Below are 17,945 nucleotides of genomic sequence, written 5' to 3'. Positions count from 1 at the left end.
ATTCACTACTCCCATCCACTTACATTATTGAACGGAGATTATCATGATGAACCAATTAAGAGATAAGGATAATGGCAGCAGGAAAGCCTAGCTATGGACACCTGAAAGCTCACACAGGCCTGCTAATAATCGCATGGACCTTTGAAGAGAATCAGGGTGCTCTGCCTCACAGATCTTCATTACTATGTGTATATGATAGAAGGAGCCATATAGTCCATCTAGTCAATGCAGGATCAACCTGAAGCCTCCTTAATAAGTATCTGTCCAGCCATTGCTTGAAGACGGCCAGTGAGGGGGAGCTCACCACCTCCTTAGGCAGCCCATCCCACTGCTGAATGAGGATAAAAGAATCCTAGAGTGGGAAGGGGCCCTACAGGCCATCTACTCCCACCCCCTGCTCAGTGCAGGATCAGTCTAAAGCAGTATTCCCCAACCCCCGGGCTGTGGCCCAGTACCGGGTTGTGAAGCCCTCGGTATCGGGCCACGGCGGGGGGGGGGGGGGGAGGCGCCTGCATGTTTGCGCCCGCCGGCGAGCACCACTGTCCCTCTCCTCCACCCCCCCCCCGGTCTGAAAAAGGTTGGAGACCACTGGTCTAAATGATCCAGGATAAGGGTCTGTCCAGCCGCTGCTTGAAGACCACCTCCTTAGGCAGCCCATTCCACTGCTGAACTAGACTCACAGAATCCTACAGTGGGAAGGGATCATGCAGGCCATCTAGTCCCACCCCCTGCTCAATGCAGGATCAGCCTCAAGCATCCAGGAGAAGGATCTGTCCAGCCGCTGCTTGAAGACCATCTGTGAGGTGAAAGGAGCTTTGGCTCTCAAATACATATACCCTAAAACCTTGCTCTCTCTAATAATAACAATTTTATTTATAACCTGCCCTTCCCTGAGGGCTCAGGGCAGTAACAAGAAGCATAACAATAAACAACCAAATGACACCATACAATCATTTTATAACCAGAGCATTAAAATCATGAATTAGTTAACACCAGAGAGAAACAGTAAAAAAAAAAAAAAATGGGGATTTTGCAGGGATGACATTACTTTTAAAAATACATTTAAAAAAAATAGTTATGCAATTTAACATTTGATTTTTGGTCAAGTTTGTCATTGCTTTCTCAATCATGATTTAAAAAAAAAAACTTATGAATTAAGCTCATGACTACATGGCTTTTGTTCTGACATTAGAGCAGGTGTGTTGATGTCCAGTGTTTCGGCATTTCCATCCCAGCCCCTCTCTCTGTAGACGCAGGCTCAGTCCTACTTTCTAATTTTAAAGGTCATATCAAGAGGACCGTTTTCCAGAATGTTAGCCCTCAAGAACAATGATTAGCAATTTCTCCTTGTAACCAGAACCTCCTTTCCCGTTAGCCCTTTATTGCAAAAATGTTCAATCTATTACACTTCTGACTGAGCCTAATCAGACTCACCTGGCCCAGCTAGCAGCATGAGCCTTCGAAAATAGCACTGTGCCTCCCATTAGCATCACAGCAGCCAGCTAAAAAAGAGCCCTGCAGGTTAACAGTCAGCTATACAAGAGCAATAACACTTCTTATTTGCCGAATGCCCACAAGCCTTTTTATTAGGCCCACAGGAAAGGGGTGGGGGTGGGATTTCAATAAAGGCTTTTATACTCCACTTTGCTCTATCTGAAGGAGTCTCAAAGTGGCTTACAATCTCCTTCCTTTCCTCTCCCCACCATGGGGCACCTTGTGAAGCAGATGGAACTAAGAGAGCTCTGAGTGGTTTCTCAGGAGGCTTCCTCAGGAGGTTCTCCATCGTTGGAGATTTTTAAACAGAGACTGGAGAGCCATCTGACGGAGAGGCTGATTCTGTGAAGGCTCAAGGGGGTGGCAGGTTACAGTAGATGAGCGATTGGGATGTGAGTGTCCTGCATAGTGCAGGGGGCTGGACTAGATGACCCAGGAGGTCCCTTACAACTCTATGATTCTATGAGAGAACAGAGACTGACTCAAGGTCATCCGGCAGGTTTCATGGGGAGGAGTGGGGAATCAGCCAGTTCTCCAGTTTAGAGTTTGCTGCTCTTAACCACTTCACCAGGCCAGCTCTCAGAGAAAGAATAAGACCGGGAAGGTTTCCTTTGTGAGCCAGTTTGGTGTAATGATTAGGAGTGCTGACTTCCAATCTGGCGAGCCCGGTTTGATTCCCCACTCCTCTTCCACGGCGAGGGATCTTGGATTCACCACAGCACTGACAGAGCCATTCTGACCGGGCAGTGATATCAGGGCTCTCTCAGCCTCACCTCCCTCACAGGGGGTCTATTGCGGGGAGAGGAAAGGGAAGGCAAATGTAAACTGCTTTGAGCCTCCTTCAGGTAGGGAAAAGCGTCATATAAGAACCAACTCTTCTTCTTCTTCTTCTTCTTCTTCTTCTTCTTCTTCTTCTACTTCTTCTACTTCTTCTTCTTCTTCTTCTTTATTTGGTACAGAACTCCAACCTCCATCAATAGGACCATATCTGCAAAATTTGGGAATTTACAAATACAAAAAAAAGGATATCTTACAAAGATCAAAAGAAATCCTTAAGATAAATGATTAAAATTGAAACCCGAATAGGGAAACAATTTTCATGGTTCGATAAACTAGCCCTCTAGGTCAGATTCCTGATCATTGCCGCAATGGAAAGACAGGAAATTAGTTTCTATGTGGAAATTCTGATAATTGGATAAGAAGGAAGATCAGTTGAGCTTGTCAGTATTCATTTGAAAAAGGAAACATTGGTGACAGAAGACATTGGGCTTCTCTGAGCTGAAATCGGGAACGTTATCTTACATTGCTCACTTTTCAAGGCCACTGGGTTGGATGCAAAGGGCAGCACTTACGCCAACCTAATGGCACTTTTGGTGGTGAAGAAGAAGACCACTATTTTTTGCCAACTTCCTTCATCTTCAACCTTACCCATCTCAGGCCCCGCCCTCAAATCTTCAGGTTCTTCCCAATCTGGAGATGGCAACCTTATTCCAATACTCAAAAACAGTTATTTTGTTGCTGTTGTTGTTGTTGTTGTTGTTAAAAAGGTGCCTTGTGTATAAAATTGTCCCGGTTTCCACCAGTTCCACCTTCCCTTTGCAGATCTGCACAATGTTGTTCCTGAGGGTCCACTCTCTCTTTCTCCAGCTAACTGGGGTGGGCCAGCACATAAGGAGAGTTGGGAGTGTTGTGTACTACCTCTTTAACAGGCTACTCTAGAAGGGACACAGTTTCCCTTCTTTTTAAGTAACCTATAGGAGTGCTGGGTCTACAACAGGGGTGGGCAAACTGCGGCTCTCCAGATGTCCATGGACTACAATTCCCATGAGCCCCTGCCAGCATTCGCTGGCAGGGGCTCATGGGAATTGTAGTCCATGAACATCTGGAGGGCCACAGTTTGCCCACCCCTGGTCTACACAAACTGTTCGGAACCAAGTATGGTTGCTAGTCCCCATGTGAGGGCGAGAGATCCCCCCCAGTTTGAAGCTTTTCTCCCCGCTATCAGGTAAGAATCCCTCCCATAAAAATCAGGCAAGAACTGGGAAATACACATGACATGCCTACATCACCCAGAATTGATGTAGGCATGTTGGTGACATGGGGAGGGGGGTGATGCTGTAGTTTTGGGGCAAAGCTCTATGGTAAGAAGCTAATTTCCACACAAATCAGAGCATTGCCCCTGACATGCCTTCATCATTTCTGGGTTATGAAGGGGTATCGTGTTTATTTCCAGCTTCTCCCCTCCCCACACCCAGTAAGTTAGCCCCTGTCTCCAGCCAGCTGGTCTGAAGGACTTAGCAACCCTAGAACCAAGCCAGGACAGTCCTGGGCTTCATGGACAAGAAACCACTTTTAGTTAAGTCCTATTTTATCTCCATTTCAAGTGTCAATGTTAAATAAGAAATCATGAATTGGGTGTTGTTGCACTATGCAACAGAGAGAGCTCCCCAAAAGGTAAGTAGTACCATCACACACAAAATGTCTTACTTAAAACCCAGGGCTACCAGCTCCAGAGTGGAAAATACTTGAAACTTTTGAGGGTGGAGCCTGAAAAGAGTGAAATTTGGGGAGGGGAGGGACATAAATAGGGTATATGTCTAACTTCTGTCAAAATCCCAATAAACAGGCCAGCTTGTTGAAAGAAATCTCTTCATTGAAGAAAATAATGAACCGGGAGTAAAGTGTTTCCTTGGTAGAACTGGGAAATCAGGCGAACAAACCGACTATAATTTTTTTTATAGCATTGGATGAAATGCCAGGGCCAAGTGGATTTTTTCCCCCCATGCAAAAGTGTGCACAATGTCTTTCCTACAATGGCATTCCTACAAGACACATCAAGGTCAAAGCAATGAAACACTCCCAGGAGATATTAGATTGAGGGTCCCCCGGGCCTCCAAGGTACAAAAAACAAAAACAAACAAACAACAACAACAACAAAAACTACAGAAATGAAGCTGGGCCAAAACAGGTCAAGGAAATTCCCCATGGCAAGACCATGAGAACGGATGAACAGGTAGCCAGTGCACATAAGCAGGGTCTTGGCAGTATAACGCCAATGTCCACCTTCCACAGAAAGGGCATTTTCTGCAGATGAACTGATCTCTGTTGCCTGGGGATCCAGCAGTACTCCCAGCGAATCTCCGGACACCACCTGGAGGGTAGTAACCTTATCAAAACCAGCTATAAGTCTTCGTGGCAAATTCTTTTGTGGATGACACCTTGCCGGATTGGTCCGTCTGCAGCAGATACATAATTAAGAGGTAACAACTCTGTTGCTCTGCTAAGACGGCAAATGCAGAGGCCCCCCTCCCCCTCTCTATTCAAAGAGCCGAGCTCATCATGCCATTTCTATTCCAGAAGAAATTAATTTTATGATCCGCAGGAGCTTGAAGCAAACATGTGATTGCTAAAGAGACCTATTGTCCCCTTCTCAGCATGAAGGGAAGATTGAAAGCTCTGTCAAAGAAAGAAAGGTCACGTTCTTCTTGTTGCAGTATGTATGGGCAATTCTTCCTCTTTCAGGCTTTTTGGGAAGGGGAGAGAATCAATGGGGAGCCAAATGTCTTCACAGAGGAAACATCTGCTGCTTAAAAGAGGGCCCTGAAGGATAATCGTAGGTGACACCACTAACCTCTAAGTAGGCGACTAATCTGAAAATGCATTTTTAGACTGGCAGAGTGGGGGAATGGTGCCATCAACAAGGAATACTATAATATACATGAAGGATGTCCCTTTAAATATATCTCCCCTGGAAATCTCATTTTGTAGGTTTCTAAGTGGACTAACTTATAATTTTAATATGATGCTCCAGTATTATGACATGTCATTAATTCTCATTTGTATTAGGATGGACGTCAGTTACGAGGGGAAAAGAAGGAGGAGGAGGAGGAGGAAGAAGAGGACGAGGAGGAGTTGGGTTTTATATCCTGCTTTTCACTGCTCAAAGGAGTCTCAAAGCAGTTTATAATTGCCTTCCCTACCTTGTGAGGTAGGTGGGACAGAGAGAGCTCTGACAGGACTGCACTATCAGGGCTGTGACTAGCTCAAAGTCACCCACCTGGCTGCATGCGGAGGAGTGAGGAATCAAACCCAGCTCACCAAATTAGAAGCCACTGCTCTTAACTACTATATCACACTGGCTCTATAATAGGAATACCTAATGAAACCAGGCAAAATTGGTGGATTAACATCCACTTCTGAGTATAGAAGGTATATGGACACCCATACTGGAGGGAGATTGCACCAAAATTGATCCTCACTCTGCCTTCTGGTGTGCCTATAGAAGTTGCGTGTGCTTGGGATGGTGAAATTTAATTTCTAGACCAGAAAACAGCACTCAGTTTAGAAACTGTCACTGAATTTTACAAAGTTTTCTTGAGACAAAAAAAAAAGTTTTCAAACATCTATACTATAATATACACCTATAATCATTTCTCCCTTCTTGGCCAAGTCAATCTAATCCTCTTCTTCATGTCTTTTTTTTTTTTTTTTTACACTTTAATCAAAGTGTTATCTGAACCAAATTTTAACCTTAAAATCAGTCAGAAAATGTGCTTCTTAACACTAAGAAATGTGCCTGAAAGAGGTAAACAGAGAGTGGGTAAGAGATTTCCAGGGTGGATAGGAATAGTCAATATGTCATGGACCATCCAGCTCCAGCAGAGCCCAGTGATGCAGACGCCTCCCACGAGGAAGAGACAGTCAGAAGTCTTGACCCAGAGCCAAAGCCTGCAGGACAAGACAATTTTTGAGAAGCCAGACACAGATCTGCAGCCAAGTACCAGTACAATGGCCCCACTGCCCTAAGTTGGCAACAGAGTCTGCCAGTTTTCCTCCCTGATCACCAGAGCCTTGGGAACAACACATGACGAAGACAAGGAAAAAACTGCAAGGCAGGAGGCACAGTGTCAGGTTGGCGGGACAACTCAAGGGGGTACTGGGAGAAAAGAAAGAGGGAAGAGATCTACTGCTACAGATCACCTCAGTTCACAGGAGCTTGGCTCCCTAAGATCCATATTTAGAGATGGGTCTGAACCGGCTCACAAATGTAATTTCGGCTAGAAGGTGGTTCGTGAACTGCCACCACAAACTACTATGAGTGGTAAGGTTTCCTTCTCTTCATAAAACAAACAGCTGAGTGATAGGGTGACTTTTTGCAGAGAGAACTCCTGCTTCCTGCTCCTCACAGACAGTGAATGGAACAGAAAGTGAGGATTTAAATGGCTGAGCCATTTCAACCCCTGCAAAATGCAACAGGGAGCAGAAAATAGGGGACATTAAATGGCTAGGAGCCATTTAAATTCCTGCTTTCTGCTCCCCATTCAAAGTGACAGGGAACAGAAAGCAGGGGTCACAAATCAATACAATCTGGCCTTATGATTTGCTAGTCTTTGACTGTATAATCGTCTGTCTGTCTGCCTGCCTGCCTGCCTGCCTGTCTGTCTAATATGACCTGGTTCAGTTCTCAAACCAAACTCCTGGTTCATATCAGTTTATGGTGAACCATGAACTGAAATGAACTGCAAAAATGTGGTTCATGCCTATGTCTATCCATATTTCCATTCTTCCCTGGAGTATCACCCTTATTCATAAGGTTATCTGTGCAGTAGCAAAGTTTATGTGCATCACTTTCTTCATTACAAAATAATGACGAAGCCTGTTGTCTGTAGAAGCCAGGTGACTCACCCCACACATCTAAAGTGTACAAACATCAGCAGTTGCCTGTAGTAGTGAACCCAACTAGAAAATGAAATGTATTAATTGCCTCTCTTATTTTGGAAAGAACAAAACAACATTCTTTGTGCAAGTTCTAAAGAGCCACAGGATGCCAGGCACCGAAGAATAAAACAATTGTGCATAACGAAAGGCCAACCATCGTGAAAATTAATTCAAATTGCTCTCAGTGAGTTGCTGTTCTGTGGTCAATACTTTTCTGATTTTTTTTTTCTGGTTTGAAAATTGCTAAGGCAGGGATGACAATATCTATTAAAGAAAGAAACTGCTTTTTAATGGCACGCTCGATTTTTATTTTATACACAGATCATTTTGATTGATCTTTTTTTAAAAATTGATTTTTTTTTGCTGGAAAAGTAGAGGGGGGGGGAATCTGATCTCCGTACGAAGAATACTGTGATGTGCTAATCAAGGGAGACACATCTCAATTCTTCTGCCAGAAGTAGGAATTCAAACAACAGCTAGTGGAGACGGCACAGATTTTGATGCTTTCATTCCTCAAAAATGCTCAGTAACCTCCTGACTCCAATTCAGAGATCAAAATGGAATAGTTGCTTTTAATGGAGAGGTTCGGTCACCATTTCAAATGGCCGTTCCTCAAGAATATTTCACACTAGATTTTCTCTGAAAAGGGAAGCTCAGGTATTAATTATCTAATCAATGAAGTCCTTTATGTAATGTGCGACTGCTATTCAGACACACAAAACAGACAAGCCCTTGCCCTTCTTGGTGGTGAAAAGGGCTATCAAGTTACAGCTGACTTATGGCAACCCCATAGGATTGTGAAGGCAAGACACCTTCCGGGGTGGTTGGCCATTGTCTGCCTCTGTCTCACAACCCTGGTCGTTCCTTGGTTGTCTCCCATTCAAATACTAGCCGGAGCCAACCCTGTTTAGCTTCTAAGATTTGTTGAGATTGTGCTCACCTCGACTGTTTCTACATTTGAGACTCATTTTGTTTTATCCTCCCTTAGGATTTCCATTGGATGCTGCGAGCTGACACATTGCTTTCTGCATTTTGGTTTTCCCCTCCTCCTCTCCCAGGCTGAAATTCTCCATATGTTTTCCGCATTGAGTCAGAAGGAGGCAGCTTCCCATCATGCTTTGCTCCCTTCCCTTTTTCCTTTTTTTTTTTTGCAAAATGGTGCCTGCTTGCTCCTTTCTTTTCATTGTGCCCCTGAATTACACCATTCTGTGACCTCAATCACCTCTCCCCCAAGTATACTGAATTTTTTAAAAAAATCTTGGTTATCATGTTACAATGTTCCTGCAGCATAATCAGCAAGGCTGCCACAATTTTAATAGTTAGAAACAGCATTGTAATTCAATCGCCTTTTTTTTTAAGTCAGATTTTCGGGACAGAGAAAGGGGGAGGAAGAGGGAAGGATGGCTATGAGGAAAGGGGTGTTCACAAATGACATTTCTTTAATGGGCAGCCCCAAACTAGATTCAACCTTAAAAAATAAAATTGCTGTAATCAGGAATTCCTTAACCACACATTAAGTGAGAAGGTGATTCAGGTTTGTGCCTGGAAGGACAGATTTTAATGCGGAAATGGATGAGAAAGTCAGCCCTTTAAAAAGAGATATTGCTGGTGCGGATATGGTCCTGGTCTGTACCCTCCTGAAATGTTAATTATCCACACTTTTCTAGCCACAACTCAAATTGTAAGCTGTCAAATATGGATTGGAAGATCATACTTCCAGAAATGCAGACAAAATTTGCCCTCTTCTTGGAGTTCAGTCTCCAGCTTTAGATCTGACTTTGTCATCCACTAAGAAGGTGCTCATGAAATTCCCCAGTATGGTTAATTCTGATCTCAACTCTGGCATCCTCTCTAGCAGTGTAGGAGGCTTGGGGGAACAAATCCTATTCAAAGATGATCTGTCCATCTCTGTTTTTACATCATCAAAATACAATGAGGGATTTTCTGTTGACGGGAGTCTCTTGGTCAAGACGTTATGTGGTGGGAAGGGCTCTTCCAAATAGGAGGAAAGAGGGTTTGCCTCAAGACCAGGAAGGGTAGCCGGTGAATTAGTTTAAGATCTTGTGCTGAAAGGCAAAACAATAGATCCATTTATTCCTCTCATCTGAGAGAAATGCCAAACAGCTTTGCCCCTAAAGCACTGCTTAAGCCAGGCTTTCTCAAACAGGGTTTCATGAAATCCTGCGGTTTCTTGATGGCCCTGGAAGGGTTTCCCAAAGGGGTGGGAGTTAATTCATTTTTCATTATATTTGTTAAACTTTTTTGCGATATGACCATATATGGGCATTTCAACCCACCCACCTCCTAAAATGGCCAATGATGGGCCTGGTGGGGGTGGGAAGGGGAGGGGTGCCAGGTGGTTAGATACATAGCTCTGCTTCCCAACCATATTTTGCCACTTTTGGGGTTTCTCAAAGCCTTAAGAATGTTTCAGGGGTTAAGCTAATGAATGCCATCACCAAATAGCCTGACATTCAAGTCAAGACCAGGTGCTATTTTTATAATCTGCTTGAAACATTTGGACTGACTATCTCTCTTGAGTTCAAATTGGGACAATGAAAGTAAGTGAATATAATAGAATCAATCACTTTTTCTTCTGGTGAACAAATACAAAGGATTTAGGTTACCTGCAAAAGTCTCCAAGGGTAAATTAATTTTTTTCCCATTGAAATTTATTTTATTTTAATATCTTGCCGGAAATATGGTTAAATCAATTGAAAAGGAGGAATCACGTTAAAGGGAAGAGGGCCCCTAAATGAAATCTAAACTGATAATCTCTCTACCATTTGTATAATGTCTCTGGCAGGAGAGAAACATTAACTTGCTTTTACAAATCAGATTGTTATCATGCACAAGTAATTTCAGAGTCGTTTTATGGTAATAAAACAAACTGGTTAAGTTTATGTCCCATGTTTGCTAGATTAATTCTTTGGCCAGTTTATGCAGCCATTAAAACTGTAGTAAATCAGATTTAATAAAATGTGCATGGCAATATTTTTCCCCTCCTTTTTAATACTTCACCTTTTATCATGCAGCACAGGAAACACAGAAGAACCACTGTGGTGCATCAGGCATTTCTACCTGCCACCACCAGTAACTGATGCAACTATCATAAATGAGCCTTTGCACAATGGGCATCTAGTCCAACCCCCTGCCAAAGCAAGATCTACAGCTATTATATCTCCAACCAGTAGCAATCCAATAGACACTTAAAAACCTCTAACAACAAAGAATCTACCACCTCAGAAGGGAGACTGTTCCAGTGTCAAACACCTGAATGTAAGGAAGGTCTTCGTCAAGTTTAATCAAAGCACCCCATATGGCAGTTTAAATCCATTCACCCAGAGTTCTATCATCCAACATGACTAAAATCCTCTGCAATCCTCTGCAGGTGGATAAACAAATCCTCTGCAGGTGGATAATTTGTTAAACCAACAAATTAAACAATTGGTATTATACTACTGTCTTGTGGCGCAGGGTGGTAAGGCAGACGACATGCTGTCTGAAGCTGTCTGCCCATGAGCATTGTAGTCCATGGACATCTGGAGGGCCGCAGTTGGACTACCCCTGCCCTAGAGCTCTACAATATGGGGAAATGGGGCTTTGCATCTGCTTGATAGTTCTGAAAAAAGTCTTGTTAATCCCCCCCCCCCCGCCTGGGTTTCTTACTGTTCCCTTTCATTCAATGAAATACCGCTAAAACGCATGTGCAAAACCTGAACCATGAGGATTTAAATGGAAGTTGCTTGCTGGAGGCAACTGGGCAGCCGAAATAAAGCAACTGCATAATTGTTTTTTAAAACAATTAAAACACACACCCATCACAAGTCCACCCTAATTTAGTAAAGTGCCTTTTTAATTGTACCTTCAGAATAAATACACTGGAGGAAAAAGAATGCTGTGTTAGGCAGGCACAGAAACTGCAGTCCATATTAAAGTTTTACTGCTCTGAAATGCCGGCAGGAACTATTCTGAAGTGTTTTCCATCCTCAGCTGTTCCAACTTCTGATTCAACAGCATCAAGTGTCTAGGAGAATTAAACTGGTTAACTGCCATCTTGGGAATTTGTGTAGTATTAGGACGTATTATTTAGTTTTATGTTTTTATTCATTGTGGTTTTACTGTTTTATTATATACTATAATTTAAGTCCGCTGTAAGAGAAATACAGCGGGCGCTAGCGGGCAGGGCTGTAAGGCCGGCCCAGGAACAGCCTCGCTGCGTCTGCGATGTGGCGAGGCTGTTCCCGCGGCCGGGAGAAGGCCCCCACCCATCCACCCGCAACCTGAGGCCTTTAGAACTTCCCGCCCACAACCTGGGGATATCCCAGCCATAGAGACTAGAGGAAATAGCCTAGAACAGTGTTCCCCAATCCCCGGGCCACAAGCCGGAACCGGGCCATGAAGCCCTCGGTACCGGGTTGTGGCGGGAGGAGAGGCGCGGGCGCTGGCACGCCTGCAGGCATGCCTCCCCCCCCCCCGGGGCACTCGCTGGCCTAGATCCGGGGGACCACTGGCCTAGAGCATCACCTGGAAGTGACGTCACGTTCTCCTCAAACTCTGCTCTCCCCTGGAACTATCCCCTAAATCTCCTGGCATTTGCTGTGGCAGTGTTGAGGAGACATATGTAGCACAGTGGTTAAAGTGTTGAATAGGATCTTGGATATCCAGGTTCACACCTCTACTCTTCCATGAAGGTCAGTGGGTAACCTTGGGCTTTTTACTCTCTCTTAACCTAACTTATCTCATAGGATTGTTAACAAGAATAAAATGGAGGAGAGAAGCCTTGTATATCACTTTGAGTTCCTTGGAGGCAAGGAGGAAATAAATGTACTTTATATTTCAGCTATGAAGTTAATGGTATAGGGGGAAGGGTATAATGTGCATCTAACCAGGTTCATTTGTTTGGTTTTTAATTAAAGTGGGCACATCCATGCTCATTATCAGAACACTTTTGCATAGCACAGTCGGCATTTGGTTTGAAAATAAAGTCTATGATTTACTCCAGAGGCGCCAAATAAATATACAGTTCAGGACCTGACCATAGAGAAGCCTGATCAGACTGATCGTTGATTCGGTGCTCCCCTGTGACAGAAGCCCGCAGAAAAGTTCAGAGTGATGAAAGAAATTAACAAAATGGCTCTTCGAGAGGAAGGATATAATGGAAGGTTAATGTGAAAGTTTAACAGTGCTCAGAACAGAGCAAATTGGTTTTAGAGAGAGAGGTTAGCGTCTTAAATGTTAAGATCATAAAGCTAAGAGTTTTCTTGATTTATTATCAATTGAACGCCGCTAATGTAAATTCTAGGTAACTTCAGAGGGTCACTCTAGACTGAATTAAATGTTATCCACCAATATGACATGAATAAAATATTTTAAAGTCCTGTTGATTAAGGGCCACTTTGAAATGATACCCTGTATAAATGAAGCCAATCTTATAAAGGAGCCCCATAACATTTTAGAATGGCTTGACAGTTTACAGTGCATGACCTAAAATATGAGCAGGGCAGTTCTGGATTCCACCAGGAACCCTGAGGGCCATTCCGCACAAGCCGAAGTATTACCTTTTCAGCTATGCTTTAGGATGCTTAGGGCTGATCCTGCATTGAGCAGGGGGTTGGACTAGATGGACTGTATGGCCCCTTCCGACTCTATGATTCTATGATTCTATGATTCTATGATTCTATGATTCTTTTGTAAAAGCTATTAATTTAACTTTCCACATGACGTTGTAAACAAACTCCCGCCAAACTCCAGCAACAATAGGAATTTTAAAGCGCTTAGGGGGAAATCCAGAAACGTGGATTCCCCCCTGAAAAAACTGCTACACTTCTGAGCACAAGCCACAACATATCAGTGAAAGACATGTGCATTCTCAAAGTAGCGATAAAAAGAATGTCCCTCACTAGCTCTCGCCCCTGAGCTTCCGGAGGTGCGATCGCCATTCCCCCCCACCCTTAAACCAGCGAAAGCAACGAATAAGCGAGGATTCTCCGGCTAAAGTCCCTCCACAGAAGTGCTTAACAGTAAAACAAAGCTCCCTTTTGCCATTGTCCTTAAAGTTCTCGAACACAATACAGCCCCCTGTTCGACACTGCCCGTAGTTTTGGCCAGAAATTGCACCCCGGGCCCGGCAGAAGCCTCCTTTCCCCAGCCCCCTTTTCTCTCCGGCTTCTGCTGTGCCCGGGCTCTCCCTCGCAGCCGTGAGGGAGAGCCCGGGCCCGGCAGAAGCCTCCTTTCCCCAGCTCCCTTTTCTCTGCGGCTTCTGCCAGGCCCGGGCTCTCCCTCGCAGCCGTGAGGGAGAGCCCGGGCCCGGCAGAAGCCTCCTTTCCCCAGCTCCCTTTTCTCTGCGGCTTCTGCCAGGCCCGGGCTCTCCCTCGCAGCCGTGAGGGAGAGCCCGGGCCCGGCAGAAGCCTCCTTTCCCCAGCTCCCTTTTCTCTGCGGCTTCTGCCAGGCCCGGGCTCTCCCTCGCAGCTGCGAGGGAGAGCCGGGGCCCGGCAGAAGCCGGAGAGAAAAGGGGGCTGGGGAAAGGAGGCTTCTGCCGGGCCCGGGGTGCAATTTCTGCCCAAAACTACGGGCAGTGTCGAACAGGGGGCTGTATTGTGTTCGGGAACTTTAAGGACAATTGCAAAAGGGAAACACTGGCAGGGGCTCATGGGAATTGTAGTCCATGGACATCTGGAGGACCACAGGTTGACTACCCCTGCCTTAGGGGACACTGCAGGTGTTGGCCAATGACCTGGCTGCTTCGGGGAGGGGCCCAGACCTCATTGCCCTAGTCTCAACTAAAGACCTGGTGGAAGAGCTCTGCCTGAGAAAGTTCCGTCAGGGCCCTCAGCACTCAATTAAGGTTTAATTAATTTTAAAACCTAATTTGGTTTTCAAATTAATTAATCAAAATCAAAAGCTGTCTCTTCATATTTCAAAACCTTCTGGGGGGGGATGAGTGAGCACTCGATATCTTCAGGTCATTCCAGAGAGAGGACAATATTCTGATGGAAACAGCTCTGTCTTGCAGTCCCTCCAGAATTGTTTAAAATCCCAGAGGGCCCTGACCTCCCTGGGCAGATCAACCAACCAGGCTGGGACCAAGGCTGAAAAAGCCCAGACACTAATCAAGGCCAGTTTTATTTCTTTGGGGCCAGGGACCCTGAGCAAGTTGTTTGATCTTAATGCTCTAAACCAGTGGTCCCCAACCCCCGGTCCAGGGACTGGTAGCAGTCCGTAGATCAGTCGGTCAACAACTCTTTGAGTGCGGTTTTCTAACCAATTCCCTATCCACTTAACTATCTGAAAATCCAGAATGCAGTCCTTCAACTTGTCCATCAGAACATCATGGGGAACCTTGTCAAAACCTTTACTAAAATCCAAGTAAATGACATCAACCAAATTTCCACGATCCAGCAAACCTGTTACTTGGTCAAAAAAGGAAACCAGGTTGGTCTGGCAGGACCTGTTGGAGACAAATCCATACTGACTTCCTTGGATCACCAAATTGTCCTCAGATGTTTGCAGATCGCTCCCTTTAATATCTGCTCCATTATCTTCCCCACAACAGAGGTCAGACTCACTGGTCTGTAGTTTCCCGGGTCATCCTTCCTCCCTTTTTTGAAGATCAGAATAACGTTTGCTCTCTTCCAGTCCTCCGGGACATCTCCAGTCCTTAAAGAGGTCCCGAAGATGATGGACAAGGGCTGTGCAAGTTCTCTGGAAAGTTCTTTGAGCACTCTCGGGTGCATTTCATCCGGCCCAGGGGATTTGAACTCATCCAGTGCAGCTAAATGCCTCTCGACAACCTCTCTATCCATGTTAACCTGCCACCCAGACACTGTCCTTTGGCTACGGCCATCTCTAGATGTGCCTAAACACTTTGACCTGTGGGAAAAAACAGATGTAAAATAGGCACTAAGCCTTTCTGCTTTCTCTGCATCTTCCGTTAGAGTTTGTCCATCCGCACCCAACAGTGGGCCTATTGCCTCCTTTGCTCCTCACATAACTGAAAAATCTTTTCTTGTTACAGTGGGCTTCCCTGGCCAATCTTAGCTCACTCAGCTTTGGCCTTTCTGATGATTGATCTACAGTGCCTAGTAACCTGTAGGCACTCTTCTTTAGAGCTCTGTCCTTCCCTCCATTTCCTGAACATTTCCCTTTTCTTTCTTAGTTATTCTTGAAGTTCTCTGTTCATCCAAATAGGCTTCTTAGAGCTCCTGCAGTGTTTTCGTCTTTCTGGGATAGTCATGGATTGAGCATGCAATAGCTCTTGTTTGAGTAGCGCCCACCCTTCACATGCTCCCTTCCCTTCCAGCATTCTCGTCCATGGTATGACACTCATCATGTCTCTGAGTTTATTAAAGTTTGCCCTACGAAAATCCAACATCCGTGTCTGGCTACAAGCTTCCTTGGCTCCCCATCTCAAAAGGAATTCTATGAGGACATGGTCACTTCCCCCTAGGGTCCCCACCTCCTTCACCTCAGTCGGGCCTCAGTAAAATTGTCAAGCATTGACCGGTCAGTGATAAAAAGGTTGGGGACCATTGGTCTAAACACCATACCACACTACACCTGAGCCTCCAATGGGTGATGCCAGCCTTCTCTTCACACAGTTTTTAAAGAGAGGTGTTGTGGCGGGTTGAATGCACAGATATCTCAGCTGTCCATTTCCTGGAACCTTTTAATGCCAGTATATATTATTTTAACCCCATGTCAAATGTTAATCTTTATAAGACATAGACAAGGATAGTTGGATCTCATCAGATCTCAGAAGCTAGGTGTTGTGGGCCACCCAGGAGTGGTTGAGTTCGGGAATGCAGAAACCTCCTTAGATGAGGAGGAAGTGGTTGAGTCAGGCCCAGATTTACACCTAACAATGGGTGCTTCACCAGGAACGGTAATTCCTTGCGTTTAAGGAGATCTTCAGTTCTAGTGTGTTGCTTCCGTGGCCATCAGGGTTGGGGCTGGCAGTGGAAAGGATACAGTAGGTAGCATCACCTCCATCATCACCTAAGCCCTTGAAGTGCCACAGAAGCTGGATTAGGAGGAATGAGTTGTCCAGGCACTGCTAGCTCAGCATCATTTTGGCTAAAGAAGTCTGCTGGGACTTAACCAGAGCCAGGGCCTTTTTGGTTCTGGCCCCCAACTGGTGTAATGGGCTCCCAGAGGAGTTATGGCTTTGTCAAAACTCAACGAGTTCTGCAGGGCCTGCAAGATGGAGCTCTTCCACTGGACATTTGGTTGAGGCCAGGCCAGAAAGACCATCTAGATGCTTTATTAGTTTGCACCTGTGGTAAAATGGCTCAGCACAGGCTAAAGATCGGTGGGTGGTTATAAGCAACAGTCGAGGGGCAGGCTGTCACGGAAGCAAGTAACTGTGATTTACACTCTCATCACTCTTCATCCTGTCTGCTGTCTGTTAGCTGTGTCCTTCCTGTGATTTATTGTATCTGCCTCTTCCTCCCTGTGAATTTAGGATTGTACCTCAACTCTCAAACCTGCCTTAACAGACCAATTAAACCGCACTTGTGTTTGAGGTGTAATTCTGCTCTGCATTGTACCTACTCCTTGAAAAAACCCTGTTGTGTATGTTGACTCCATTGTTGATTTGGAGTGCTGGTAGGTGCAGGTCACTAAGCAGGGTCTGCCCTGGTTAACACTTGGAAGACCACCAAGGAAGTCCACGGTAGATTCACAAAGACAATGGCAAACCACCCCAGTTCATGACTTGCCCTGGAAACCCTACAACAGGCTTTCTGAACCAGGATTCTATGAAACCCTGGGGTTCCTTGACGGCCCTGGAAGGGTTTCCCAAATGGGTGGCAGTTAATTATTTTTAATATATTTTTTAAAATGTATTAAACATTTATCTGGTGATATGACCAGCCCCTCTGAAAATGGCCAACGGTGTGCCTTGAGAGGGTGGGAAGAGGAGTGGCTTAAGGTGGGCATATGCACAGCTATGCTTCCAAACCGTATTCAGCATCACTTGTTTAGTTAGTTCAGGGGTGGTCAAATTGTGGCCTTCCAGATGTCCATGGACTACAATTCCCATGAACCCCTGCCAGCAAATGCTGGCAGGGGCTCATGGGAATTGTAGTCCATGGACATCTGGAGGACTATAGTTTGACCACCCCTGAGTTACCGTATATACTCGCATATAAGCCAAGGCACCTAATTTGACCACACAATCTGGGCAAACGTATTGACTCTCATATAAGCTTGCAACGTTTCAGGGGTTTCTCAACCGTAATAAAGTTGATAAAGGCTGCCCTACGTGGTCTCCATAAGTATGCTGGGACTCGATAACAAAAAAAAAATAAGTAAAATGAAAACAAATTAAAAAACCCTTCTAGGCCTGTTGGTTTCAGTGGATTTAGAACAGCATCATTCCGTTAAGGATTGCCCTGTGTATGTGTCATTTGCCCTTCAGAAATATTTGCATTGATTCTAGTTCCAGTGTGTGACACAAAGAAGCTCTGATACATTTCTGGTTTTCAAGCTAGTGTTAAGCAACATTCCTAAGAAAACTCCCCCCTTCTCTCTCTCTCTCTCTCTCTCTCTCTCTCTCTCTCTCTCTCTCTCTCTCTCTCTCTCTCTCTCTCACACACACACACACACACACACACACACACACTTTTTCCCCAGAAGAGATTTGTGAACAGAAGCCTTTCTAAATAATTCACCACATCCTGATGTTCATTGGCAAAAAGATGTTGCTGGGGTATTTGACAGCCATCATGATT

Source organism: Paroedura picta, chromosome 2 (genome assembly GCF_049243985.1).
Source record: "Paroedura picta isolate Pp20150507F chromosome 2, Ppicta_v3.0, whole genome shotgun sequence".
Lineage (NCBI taxonomy): Eukaryota > Metazoa > Chordata > Lepidosauria > Squamata > Gekkonidae > Paroedura > Paroedura picta.
The sequence above is the reverse complement of the archived record's forward strand: the minus strand, read 5'-3'. Positions refer to the sequence as shown.